A 13,106-nucleotide genomic window follows, 5' to 3' on the forward strand; every position below is an offset into this window, starting at 1 on the left:
AAAACCCCTGTGCTTACGCTTGAAGAAACGTCTGACAAATGGCACTAGAGAGTAGTGCCGAGTTCAGAACCCATGAGAATCCCTCTACCATTTTGGAGTTAGTGCTAGGTAGACACATGACACCAGTCCACATGTATTCTTCATATCAGTGCAACTGGTGGAGGTGATCGGTACCCAAACCAGGGCACCTCAATAGTAAGACCAAGTAGAGAGTAGCTGGCACACCATTTCTAGCTAATGTCTTCATGCAGTATCTAAGAACAAACCACGGGCTAGTGTCTTAGCTGAAATTCTAGCTGTAGCATTTGCACTTTTGACCTAATGCAGCACACTTTTAAGCTCAGCTGTGGCTATTTTTATTCATGAAATGGTGTGCTCTAAACATATCATTATTACTGTAACTTTATAGGTACACCCTGTAATGTAATTTCTAGCATAGTGTCCAACCAATAAATAGTCTCCTTCTAGGACAGAGAATTGCAAAGACTCATTTTAATTACTGAATATATCACACAATGTGTTTTTCTGGTATATAGAAGTACGGTGGCTATATTTGATACTGGTAAATTTGAGTTCAAGAATAAACTCAGCTGTCAGAGTGTGAACCAAGTCTGATTAATCATTGGATAGATATCCTTACTTTGGGGGATGGGAATGTGAAGTAGCATTACATGTCTGTCAGGAAGCATGCTAGCTTTCAATTTAAAATAAGTGGAATGTATCAGCTAATCAGCTATATTATATGCATTGCAGTGTGTGTGTGTGTGTGTGTGTGTGTGTGTGTGTGTGTGTGTGTGTGTGTGTGTACTGCCACAACCACATGATCTGCATTCACACCGTGGCTCAGTGATAACATGTCTACTAAATAGCTCCAGGGTTCAAGTCTGACTGCTGGTAACTGGATGGGTGGAGTTTACATGCCCTCTCAGTGACGGTATGGGTTTTATCCATACCATGTCCCAAAAACACGCTGGTTTATTGGGTACATTAAAATGCCAATTATACAGATAGATGAGCAATCAGACGCATTCATATTTGTGTTTATCCTTGCCCTTGACTGTCTGGTCATCAGTGAAAAGGATCAGTTCACCAGCACATTTACCCAGTTAGCCAGTGGGGTAAATAAATAAATCTCAGATATTTTCAATGGGAAGAATGGCCTTATCAGAGGATAATCGAAGGTAATGACCTTCCACCAGTCCATACTTTATATAACACAACTAGAAACAAGTCTTTACTGAAGGAAGCAGATGAGTAATATGCAATATTAATAAATGTAAATTTTTATTTATTTATTATTTATTGACATTTGTTTACCAGGAAAGTCCACTAAGCCAAACTAGCCCATTTTCAGTGGAGGCCCGAGGAAAAAAAGCTCATTTACAAATTTACGTAAAATGAAAATATAACTGAATAAAACAATGTATAAACAGAAGAATGGTCATAGTAATAGTATAGTGGCACAATAATAGCTTCAAAATAGTACAGTGCACAATACAGTGGTTTGAGTTAAACAGTAATATGTGGAGAAAAAAAGTATATAATTTGAGGCATTATTTAGATCAAGCAGTAGAAAAATATGAGTGTAAGTTAGTGAGAAAGGCATATAGGAATGAAATTATAAAGGTATGGATGCAAGGAAATAAATGAAGGATAAACAAAAGAGGGGGAAGAGTCAAATTAAAAAGAAGATAGGCGAGAAAGAAGATTTGTAAAGTAGAGGGACAGTGGAAATGGGGAGGGAAAGCTGGGGAAAGGAGTGAGGAGGTAACTGAATATCAAGAGGGGTAATTTGCCATTCCATTGTAAAATAATATACAAGACATACATAACTTACTGTTCCAAAAATTTAGTTTTATATATTTTTGCCACTGATTATGTAAAGGCACATACACGAAGTACACATGCTGAGCTAGACACTACATTCAAACTAAAAAAAGATAGAATACAAAATCTCATCTTCTATAGAACTGAGAATGAAGACACCCTGGGTGATGCTACCCAAACACTGAAGTTATTCAACAAGATTAATATAGTCCAAGTAGACAGTGTCTTACATAATAAAAATTAGCATAACAAAGAAATTACACAATTTTTAACATGCCGGGTTAATAGTTCAGGGGAGATAAAAGGATTGCATTATTTTAGTTAAACAGAAATGTGACTCCCATAACCATCCAAAGGATACTCATATGAAAAATGTTTCTAGCTGACTCTAAAAAGAGGAAAGCTGGTGGCATTGCTTTAATATTTCCCAACAACTACCACATTTTCCTCTACAGCAAACCAATACCAAAATTCAGTTCAGCAGAGCTTATTACTTTCCCTAAAGTAAATGTATTACTGTCCTTTACATCCCTCCTGACAACAGTATAGCTACAATGGAAAATATTCTACATTGGATACCAATAACAATCCCACAAGAAAAAATACTATGAGGTAATCTCAATATTTATTGGTTAGAAATAACCTCTAACTCCCCTACATCCAGCATGAGCTTATATGGTTTCACACAACTAATTAATAGCCCCTCACATTATAGCAAGGCATCCATTTCCTTATGAGACGAATTTCCTAATATCAGCCACTAGTAAATTTACTGCATGTATATTATATCCTCAGAAGCGTTCCATCAAACACCTCTTCATTGACCCTTAAACCCCGAAACTGCAAAATGGCGAACATTCACATCAGTGCTTTCTTTCCCTGGGAAAGAAATCATTTGACCTAAAAACAAAAACACATCACTACAATCATTACAAAGTTGGGGGCTTCACCCCCCCACACACACACACCGAACATGGGGGCAGTGCCCCCCATACCCCCCTAACTAAATATACCAACTCTGAGATTGCACTACAGTGAGGAAAATGGCAAACTAACAAGCATGGCCAAGCGATTTCTTTCCCAGGGAAAGAAATCGTTGATGTGAACATTTGCCATTTTGTAATTTCACAGTTTAAGGGTCACTGAAGAGGCATTCGATGCAATGCCTCTTCAAGGATATAATATAGACCCAATTTACCACCATATGTACAATGTCAAGCTCGCTCTATAATCATCTCCCAATATATACAACCAGACGTCTCAAACATCCACTTTAACAGCATGTATATTAAACAACATGCAACCTGTCCAAGTTTAACCCAAAATTATTCATTACTATTCTATCATCTATTAATTGGAATAACCTAAATATCCTTCCCTTAGATGATGCTGTAAATTAATTCAGTACAACTTTCCTAAATAGCCTTGCACCTCCTAGAACTAAGACTAAAAGCAAATAATACAATTTGGCTATCTGAAAAGAATAGAATGCTAATGCAGGGTAGAGAAAAAGCATGGAAAGAATGGCAAAGATATAAAACACAATATCTCAAAAACTCCATAATACTCTGCAACCATACAAAAAAGCAAATAAATGAAGATAAACTATACTGTAACAACATTCAGAACAATAGTAAACATAACCCTAAAACATTCAGGACAGCCACTAAAGAAATCTTATATCCTAGCCTAATATTCTACCCTAACCCCTTTCCCAATAACTTACCACTCAAACCTGCAATAGAATTCAACCCTTATTTCATAGATAGTGGATTATCCCTAACCAAGGATTTTCCAACATCTAATTCCAACCCTGCCCAACAGCCCCAAATCACCATATCAGCTTTCACTTCAACCCTGTACCCACATTCTGTATAAAACTACTCTTAGCTCAAACTGTGTTCGACTTCAGTTGATAGCCTTCCAAGTGAGTGCCTTAAAATAGCTGCAAATAATATTGCCTGTCCTGTCTCCATCCTTGCATTGAAGTCATTCCAGGAATCCTTCATTCCTTCTGTGTGGAGCAAATTGCACATTATCCCTTTATACAAAGGAGGAAATTCAGCAAACATCACTAACTTTAGACCCCTGGCAATCTTATCCTCCCTCCCCAAGCTACTTGAAAAATGCATTCTAAAAACAGCTGCTAAATTATCACCTGCTGGAGGAACTCCTCTTCCCCCGACAATACAGCTTCCATCCTTCCCATAGTAGTAATGCTGCACGTCTAACCTTTATAGGTGCTGTCAATAAAGCTAGAGATAACAGCAAACTGGTCTCCTCCTTATTTTTAGACTTGTCTAAAGCCTTTGACACAATTGGCCACAATAAATTTCTTCTTCAAATGTCCTCAGTAGGTCTATCACAGACTGCCCTTCTATAGTTCAAAAACTACTTATCCAGTATATATAGCGTTCAGTAAAATGGCACTCCACCCTCTCTCCCTACCTCCTAGTTATCACTGTTGTACCACAATTCACTGTCCTTGGTCTCCTCATCTTTAACATTCTCACCAACACCCTCCACACATCTACACAACAGGCCTCCCTAATACACTACACAGATGACTGCTTACTGATATACACATCAGACAATGTGGCACATCACCAAAAAAAATTACTCAGGAAACTTTAACAGCCACTGAAACATGGCTTATTAACTAACAACTCATGCTCACCCCCCCAAAAAGCAAATATTTTTCCCCCCAAATCCCTGTCAAGAAATCAAAAAATTTAAAATAGTCTCTTCTAATAATACAACTATTGAAGTCACGTCTCATAACCAATTAGGGATGACAGTTGTATAAAAGTTGCATAAAAACTCACCAAAAACATCCAGTTCAGGATATGGATAAGATACTCACATGGTTTTAAGCTTCAACTAACCAGTAGTGTAAAGAATATTTCTTGCACAGGAAGAATGGAACATACAACAGGTTTTGCCCTTTTTAGATGAAAGGTGGCATAACAGCTACCCCTAAAGTTGCCATTTAATGCAGTTGGGAGGCAGTGTATGTGACATGAAGGAGACTTTGGAGGGAAAAGTACTATGGGTATACTTTTTCAAATGTACAGTTATGGCCACAGAGGGAAAAATAAAATATGTAAAATAGAATCTTCCACAACTGCTTTGGACCATTGAGTGTACATAGGAACTAGAAAATGTTATGATTTAATCATTTCTAAAAGTAGACCATTCTTTACAACTGGTTTCAACACTTTAGCTGTTAAATCCCCAACAATGAAACATAAATATAAAGGCAGTCTTTATGATCTCTCTAGAAACTGCACATTGAAGCCATTGAATTTCACACTCTTCTCCATTCCATGATATGCATTGACTTGCTGTCCTCGTGTGAGTAGAAAAATGTAAATATTTTAAAAAATTATTTCAGAATTTGTTTGTTTTGGAGTTAGTGCCTTCTACTAACTCCAGTAATCAGTAATCAACACTAAGATGAAAATCATTACTGTTTCATCTGCTCATTGTTTGAATTCATGGCTGAGTATTAGTACTGGCAGCCTTGTAAAAAAAATTCTCTGGTGTGTTGTATTCTGAAAGAAACACTAAAGAATCTTTCAAAATTGGCTGGACATTGAAAACTACAGCAGAGAGTCGATTATCTGAATGTCGATTATCTGACACAGTTATCTGAACATAGCCTTCCAAAGTTTTTTTAGCAGGAAAAATCATAAAGTCTGAATATGTAAATGTTATACGTATTCATATGTGCATGTTTTTTGAGATTGTAGCCTGCTTGTGTGTGAAAAATATTTTTTATTGTCCACTGGAATCACTGAATGGTTGAAAAGTATATTCCCTGCATGCAGAAAAGCAAAATTTTAGAAGTTTTTTATCCAAATAAATTATATATTTGATTATCCTAGTAATTTGATTATCTAAACTACCTTAGGACCCTATTAGTTTGGATAATTGACTCTCTACTGTATATGAAGTTGCTCAAAACTTCCAGAGTAAACAATTATTGATTTATCTGTGGCTCCTAAATGTACATATTTAGAGTTTCTATTTGTTTCTTATAAGATTGACTGGATATCAGACTGTGAAACAGAAGATTAATGTTTTTCACTGCAATAGTAAGAAATTATTAGACTTCAGAAAAATAGTTTAAAATCACAAAAAAATTGTTGCAGTGATACATAAATAAATGGTGTACCTTGATGAGTTCTTGCATTTATTGATTCTGTGCTATAGGAATATACTTCTCATGTTAACCCATAACAAGTCTTTTAAAATATTTTCACTTATTAAACCTCTTGGTTGGTGTATAAGGTGTAGCATTTTGTCTAGGATGTTTTCCTTACCATGCTAGCAGATATCAGATATGCATTGTCATACCTTAGTCTGATCAAGCTGGTAACTCGGCATCAGTAACTGGTCCGACTTCTAGGATATTATCCAGCAATATTTGTGCATAACCTACATGTCACTACTATTGTAAATGTTTCATCTCAGAACTTAGTAATCAAAGGTTTTTTCTTTATATTTGTGTCTATATGCCCAGTGTGACAAAGGAAGATACTGCTAGCAGAGCCATCTGGAATTTTGTAAATAGTATGTGATTTGTGAATATTAACACAATCTATATAAGATGCTTGTGTTACAAATGGGTGAGAAGTGTATGTTATGTGTATATCAAACTGATGGTACAGAAGTGTGTGTTGAAAAGGTATTTTGTAAGGTGCTGAGCTTAAAGTTGTATCTACAGTGTGCCCTGCTGGAAGGGAACAGAAATGTACATGCGCTGTTGTAGCTGTTTAAATGTATATTATTTTAACAGTGGAAACTGGAATACAGGAGGTTAAATAGCTGAAATTAAATTACTTTATGGCAGCTAGAGACAGAATGTCTATATTAGGGAGCTCTCTGTATTGGTTTAAGGTGAAATAATTACTAGTTTTGAAAGTGAAGAAATGCAATTGTTTTACAACTACCAGCATCTGCCAAAGATCTGAGGTTTATGTATTTTCACAGGTAGATGCTAAATATTGCCAGATTCCAGCAGTGGGGGTTTCACCTGGGACAGAGTCAGATAACAAGAAATTATGTCATTCTGCAAGCTATCCCAGCAGTAATATTTGAGATATGAATTGTGGTATCTTATAGATATAGCATTCTGTAGTCAGTCTTTGACCTGTCAACAACTAGAAGATCCATTCACACTGTTCTTAAGTAAGTTAACTAGGGTATAGTAATTCTCTTAGATTCATTTAGGAATATAGTGAAGCATAATTTAGATGTTTTTATTTATTTGAGACTGTCCTGCAATGTTGTTTTAAATATTTGCTGTGATGTTAAACTCTGATGTCACAGTGAAAAAAAATAAATAAATAAATATATATATATATATATATATATATATATATATATATATATAGTATTGTCATTTTTTTATTATTTATTATTAAATATATTTAAACCTTTCATTGTGGCTGATCTTTGTGAGACATATTTAAGTTTTGAGAGTACTTGCATATTTATTGGTGACACTGTGGGCCACTCCTAATAGCCTTGCTCTTGGTCAAACTACCATTTGTATTAATATTAATATTAAGAATAAATCAAAGGCACAAAAAACTTGATAAAAGCAAAACACACACCCCCCGGATTCAGTAATCCTCCATGTAAGACGTAATAAGTCTTACTCGGAGGCTGCAGTTGAACGGTTTGACATCAGCGTGCCATGAATATTCATGAGGGCATGCTGACTCAACCGTAGCTCTTACACGGACTGAGTAGGAAAGCAGGGGGCGTGTCCGACTGCCGAGCAGTCTAAATGTGCACGCCCCTGCAAGGTTTTAAAAAGCATAATTTCAACACACAAGAGCGAGTTCGCTCAAATGTACTTGCACCCAACACCACACTCCCTGACACTGTAAACCCCCATCACACTTATATAAAGTAAATAATTAATAGTTAATAAGTTAATAATTATATATATTTTTTAAATCCATGATATAGCTGCCCGTATTTGCGCGTGCGTACGCGGGTGTGCCCATTGCTTAGCTAGAGTTAGCAGTTCTGACATGGAAGAGCATAAGAAAGAATGTTTATGCAAATCACACCAAATTGCGATAGCGTAATGGTAGAGCGTATGCACAAAGAGAAGGCATTCACGGTTCGAGTCCCACCACTCCCCTTCTTATTTATGTTTTAAATCAGTATTTGAAATAATACCAGACATATATGATTAAAATTTTATTAAAAGCAGTGACATGGCCAATGTATCAGTGAACAAACTAAATATTTTTAAAGGACCCAGATATATAATAGCCTGCTGTTAAGCAATGCTTTACACAGCTAAACACGTGCCCATAGTTTAATAGCGCTTTACCCAGCTAAACAGAGGTGCCCATAGTGTAATACCACTTTACCCAGCTAAACAGAGTTGCTTATAGTTTAATAGTGCTTTACTCAGCTAAACAGAGTTGCCCATAGTTTAGTAGCACTTTCCCCAGCGCAATAGAGTTGCCCAAAGGTTAAAAGTGCTTTACCCAGCGTAATGTGTTTGAGCAGATGTGCGCGCCAACCAGGGCACCATGGAGCAATGTAGAGCTAAGTTGCTTAAATGCAGCCACACCCTCTAGCCTGTCTAGACAGCATTAAAATAAAAGAATGACGAGGTTCGAACCCAGGACCCTGTGCATCATAATCAAAGTACAGAACCACTAAGCCATGACAACATAGGGGAAGCAGCCACTATTAACATTCATATACTTAAGAATGGTAGTTTAACCATTAATAAGCAGGTCTGCAGTCAGCCAAGAATTTTACAAAATGGCCAATCACTAAAAATTGTGGGAAATGCGGCATATTTAAGCCCCATAGGTGGGAATAGTCGCCATAACTGATTGTAGCTCACATTTGCAGTCAGAATGGCAGGTGCAGGAGAGGGTTCACTCTTCCGAGTGCAACGTTGGGGCATCGAGGAGTCCAAATACATGGTTTGGCTCCTTGTCCACTGTCATGAGTCAAGACTCCTGCAGGGCCAGTTCCAAGGGACGGAGTACAAGGCAGAGGCTTGGAACCGGTTAGCTCGTGACCTCACCAGTGCCACAGGTGTTCCTTGGACTGGTGAGCAGAATGCCCCACAACTGAGTATGCAGCCATGGAATGCAGTATGTAAGAATTGATAATGGAGTATGTATAACGGATAGGTATGTCTCAATATCCCTTCATTTACTTTACAGCTGCAGGTGACCGTGCTATGAATCAGCAAGCCTATGCTGATAGGCTGCTAAGGCTGCGCCACCAGGCAGGTTAGTGATTATTCTGCATGTATTGTTATATAAAATATGGGAGGGAGCATGAAAAAAAGTGTTGTAGTCCAATAAAACAGCCGTAGAATTGCCTGAATAAGTCCTCTGCACGTACTGCCAGATAAAAACGTCAGAGAGGCAGAAAAAGAGTGTACTAACCCATTAAGAAAGGTAACATATGTCTGGAATAATATCTCTCCAGGCACTGTCATATAACATAAGTGAGTGAGCCTGAAAAAAGATTGTTCTAACCTATTAATAAAGGTATAATATGTCTTGAACATGTCTGCCATAAACACCGGTAAAACAAATAAAGGAGTGAGCCTGTGGAAAAGTGTGCAATGTCATTAATAAAGGTCTAAAACCCAGAGTGTGTCTGTGTCACAGAGTCTGAAATGTTGTTGTACCCTTGCATTATACAAACAGTACTGTTTGAAAATGTGCTGGCAACCCAGAGTTATGCAGTCCCATATAAAGTGGGTGATGGAAGTGCTAGTAGCTGTGAAACATATATACAGTCCACAATAGTCAGTTACTGGCTGGCATGAATAAGTAAACATGGCACACATGTAGCATGTAATTATTCATCAGAAATGTGAGTGTGTGTTAAGAAATGCAGGGTTCTGTACAAATCGAAGTGAAAATGTCATGTGAAAACATCCCAGATATGTAGATAAAGAAATATAAATGCAAACAAGAAATATGTAGCAGTAACATCTGCATCCTAGACAGTTAGTATGTCAGATATAGGTCAGCCATATATTGAACTAGCCAAACCCATGACACAACCTAATGTATGGTGGCAAGTGTAATAATACAGGTAGGGGATATACACTTGCAGTCACTGGGAATGTAGTGTAGACTAAAAGGTCATTATAAGATGTTAACCGAGGTTTTTTCTACACCCTACCGTATGTGCATAAACCATGCAATTCCACACCTCAATGGGTATGTGTAACCTTAAATATTTGTTGGGACATATGTCCTATTGTTTTATAAATATTTGCATTGATGTTGATGCATGTGCCCTGTTTAAACACCACGTTCATGGTGGCCTGTTGCTACCAAACATCCCTGCATGCTGTTGGAATATCCACTGTCGTTCAATATATGCATGTGTTATGCTTGCTGTTCAACTGTTGGAACCTTGGTGTGTTGGGTTAATGGGAATATTACTGCATGCTGTTACAACTAATCTGGAATGCTGTTGTTTATGTTGTAATTAAACACACCTAATCACAGAATGTATGGGAAGGCCGGTCCCAGTGGACCCACCTGTCCCTCCTCAGTTGGCGAGTGCACCTGACACTAGCGGCTCTGGTGCCCAGCCCGGGCTCCCCTCCTCCATTGGTCCTGTGCCACCTTCGGGTGGAAGCACTGCAGGGGATGGGGCTCACCCCCCCATGCAAGCGTGGGCAGAGGAGGGCCACCTGTCACCCTTGCTATGGTCCGGGCTGTGGTGCATAGGGAGATCCAACGTTCAGTTGCTGATCCCCTACGCCAGCTCAAGACGACAGTGGCGCATCTCTCGGGTGAGCCTGCCCATCCTACACAGCCCTCAGCACAGCCACCCTCGGGGCTGTGAAGGTGCAGTGGTGACTGCCCATGGGTGGGGATCTCAGTTGTTACCATCTGTGGGCTCATGGGCTTGCGATTTCCAAACATCCTTCCCCGTCAGTTGTGTTCACCCACCCCATGTGTCAAACTCCACCCCTGTATGCGTCTTGTTTGTCTTGTCTGTTTACTTCCCCAACCTACCTCCTCAAATATACCTACATCCTCTACCTCACATTCCACTCTCACCTGAAACAAATATAAAAAAAGGGCAATCTGTTCTCACAAAAAAATTATGCCCCATACATAGCTTCCCAATTCGCACACATGTCCACTGGACATGTAAACTGATAATTCTAATTGGCAGTACAACATATTTTGTTGTCCTCACCCCTCTCTCAGGGGTGGAAGGTTTCAAATTTCACACCAAATTTCAAACATATGCACTGCTGTTGCTGGTAAAGAGATGGGCAGCTATGGACCTTCCCTACACCCATCCTGCACATTCCAAGCTGGTTTCCCTACTGTCTTTCCCTCTTTGTGCCCCCTTTTTCACCACTTTCCTATCTCCCCATTTTCTTTTCTTTAAAAGAAATTAGCACGGGGGTTAGCAGGAGTAAGCACTTTTAAGCAGTAGTTAGTGGGGGTGCGCGAGTGTGAGCTTGTGTGCGCTTAGCTAAGCATTGCTAAGCGTCACACAAACCCGCACAAACCCACTTACAACTGCTTAAAAGTGCCTTAGTCACTCTGTATGACAAGGCCCTTGTACTGCTCAGCAGCAAAATAAAATACCCTTGTCAGTCTCGAACCCAGGACCTTGGACTCACAAGTCTGCATGAAGTACCACTACACCACAGCAGATATACAATAACTCAGTGCTGAAAGCAATATATCATGCATTACCATGAGTGAATATAAAGGGAAAATAGGAACGGTATAACACAAATCTTGTTCTGTGGGCCTTAACCAGCAGGTGTTGTGGAATTGCATGACATAACTGTGAAAAGAGAATCAGCCATGCTAGTAGGGAATAAGGTTACAGTAGCACCTTACAAACCCCACACAGTATCAGAGCAAGATAAACACTGGCATATTTGCATAGGTCACAGGCGAGACCTTCCAACAGTGACAGCTCTACAGTGATGACCCTGATTTGTAAACAAATGTTAGCTGTGCCCCTTTGACTCCCTGTGAAATGTACTAACAGTAGACAGAAAGGTGTGGAATCTCACTTAATGACAAATGTCAATAAGTGAGAGTAGACACTGCTTGCACGTCAGAAAAGGTGTAGTAATACATATGCTCTGAATCCCCCAAAGTCTGAACTGCAAAATGTCTGAAATATATTACAGGTGTATCCCAGTTATATGTACCTTTCCCTGAGGCTGTTCAAATATATACGTGAGAGTATCTGAGGCCTGAAAGAGTCAGAAACACACAGGCATATCAGCTTGTCTGCTATTACACACACTGCAAATAGCTGTAGAATGAATCCCACAAGCATGCCCTTATGTAGAAGTACAACACAGAAATATCAAAGGATGTAGCCATGTACTGCTAGCAACCACCTGTGACAATGCCATTGTTCAGGTGCTGAAAATAATGCTGTGGTGCACAATCAAAGAATACAAAGGCTGACCTCTGTCTACAATCTGGATATGTCCACAGGTGCGAGCTACTCAGACAGACTACTAGCCTTCATAGACTAAAAGGTACACAGCAACTCTGCATGTTCATTAAGATAAACATCACATGATAATAAATAATGCACTCTGCACTTCTGCACCCATACCCAAAGGTACTATATACCCGTGTAGTCAGGCACAACCAAGGGTGTAGGTAGGCATACACAGTAGTGAAATATGTCCAGTTGTCCTGAGCAGACTGTGCTAATGTCAACACAAACAAACCACAAACTGTTCAGAAGTGAGTAACGTACTAATGACAGTGTAGCAGTTCACAAACAATGCATGTGCCTGATATTCATAATTGGTAGTACAACACACAGGGGTAGAAGGTTTCAAATATCCCCCTAATGTATTGCATATACACAGCTGTTGCTGGTAAAGTAATGGGCAGCTATGGACCCTCTCCACACCCATCCTGTACATCCTGAGCTGGTTTCCCTACTGTCTTGCCCTCTTTGTGCACCCTTTATTACCACATTCCTATCTCCTCATTTACTTTTCTGACAAAGAAATGAGCGCAGGGGATAGCAGGAGTGAGCACTTGTAAACAGTAGTAAGCGGGTTTGCACCAGTGTGCACATGTGTGTGCTTAGCTTAGCATTGCTAAGATATGATAAGCTAAGCCAAGCTTGGCTTAGTATTCCTAAAATAAAATAAGCTAAGCTAAGCTTAGCTTAGCATCGCTAAGTGTCACGCAAACCCACTTACAACTTCTTAAAAGTGCCTTACTCACTCTGTATGACAAGGCACTTGTACT

This window comes from Protopterus annectens, chromosome 14.part0, assembly GCF_019279795.1.
Source record: "Protopterus annectens isolate FY-2018-M chromosome 14.part0, PAN1.0, whole genome shotgun sequence".
NCBI lineage: Eukaryota > Metazoa > Chordata > Ceratodontiformes > Protopteridae > Protopterus > Protopterus annectens.